This window comes from Procambarus clarkii, chromosome 10 (genome assembly GCF_040958095.1).
Source record: "Procambarus clarkii isolate CNS0578487 chromosome 10, FALCON_Pclarkii_2.0, whole genome shotgun sequence".
Taxonomy (NCBI): Eukaryota; Metazoa; Arthropoda; class Malacostraca; order Decapoda; family Cambaridae; genus Procambarus; species Procambarus clarkii.
The window spans coordinates 7411595-7412762 of record NC_091159.1 but is presented as its reverse complement, the minus strand read 5'-3'; the positions used below and the strand labels follow the sequence as shown (position 1 = coordinate 7412762).

The window sequence follows — 1168 nt, the reverse complement described above, 5'->3', positions numbered from 1 at the left end:
TGGTCCTGGGTTCGATCCCAGGCGCCGGCGAGAAACAATGGGCAGAGTTTCTTTCACCCTATGCCCCTGTTACCTAGCAGTAAAATAAGTACCTGGGTGTATCTCTAACCCTGGAGGACAGAAGAAAATGTAAAGATGGTGATTAGCATTGTAAATGAGTGGCCACGTCTGTGGTAGAAAAACCTAAATATGGTACATATTTAGGCGTATATATATATATATATATATATATATATATATATATATATATATATATATATATATATATATATATATATTTATATATTTATATATTTATATGATTGACATTTACACATGCTAGAACACGAACCAATGGGTATAAAAACATGGAATGGAAGTAACTGCAGAAGGCCTATTGGCCCATAGAACCAATACTTCCTTTTAATGCTTCTATATTGGTTCGGAGTCTTGAAGTGGGTTGAATATAGTTGTGCATTAATTGGCTGTTGATTGCTGGTGTTTATGTTTTGATGTGTAGTGCCTTGCAGGTGTCAAGCCGCCTGATATCGCTGTATCTATCGATGATTTCTGTGTTGTTTGTTAAGATTTCTCTGGAGATGGTCTGGTTGTGAGAAGAGATTATACCCCTCCTTGATGGCACCCTGTTGTTTATGCATTGTTAATCGTCTGGAAAGAGACGTTGTTGTCTTGCCTATATACTGAGTTCTTTGGGGCTTACAATCCCCAAGTGGGCATTTGAAGGCATTGACGGCATAAGCCCGGCTAGCTCAGTCGGTAGAGCACGAGACTCTTAATCTCGGGGTCGTGGGTTCGAGCCCCACGTTGGGCGAGCACGTTTGAGGGAGCCGGTCGGCCGAGCGGACAGCACGCTGGACTTGTGATCCTGTGGTCCTGGGTTCGATTCCAGGCGCCGGAGAGAAAAACTGGGCAGAGTTTCTTTCACCTTATGCCCCTGTTACCTAGCAGTAAAATAGGTACCTGGGTGTTAGTCAGCTGTCACGGGCTGCTTCCTTGGTGTGGAGGCCTGGTCGAGGACCGGGCCGCGGGGACACTAAAAATCCCCGAAATCATCTCAAGATAACCTCAAGATAAGACGACATTGGTTTCCTTCAAGGCATTATGCTTGGTGTCTGGAGAGTTTTTCATGAGTAGGTTGGGCGTTTTATTGGTTTTATAGTAAATTCAT

At 43.3% G+C, this 1168-nt stretch overlaps 1 non-coding gene across 1 annotated transcript; it reads left to right on the top strand.

Moving 5' to 3' along the window:
- Positions 1–738: 738 nt before the first annotated feature.
- Positions 739–811, top strand: TRNAK-CUU (transfer RNA lysine (anticodon CUU)). The gene has a single exon. It is a non-coding gene; the product is annotated as a tRNA-Lys (tRNA).
- Positions 812–1168: the final 357 nt, after the last annotated feature.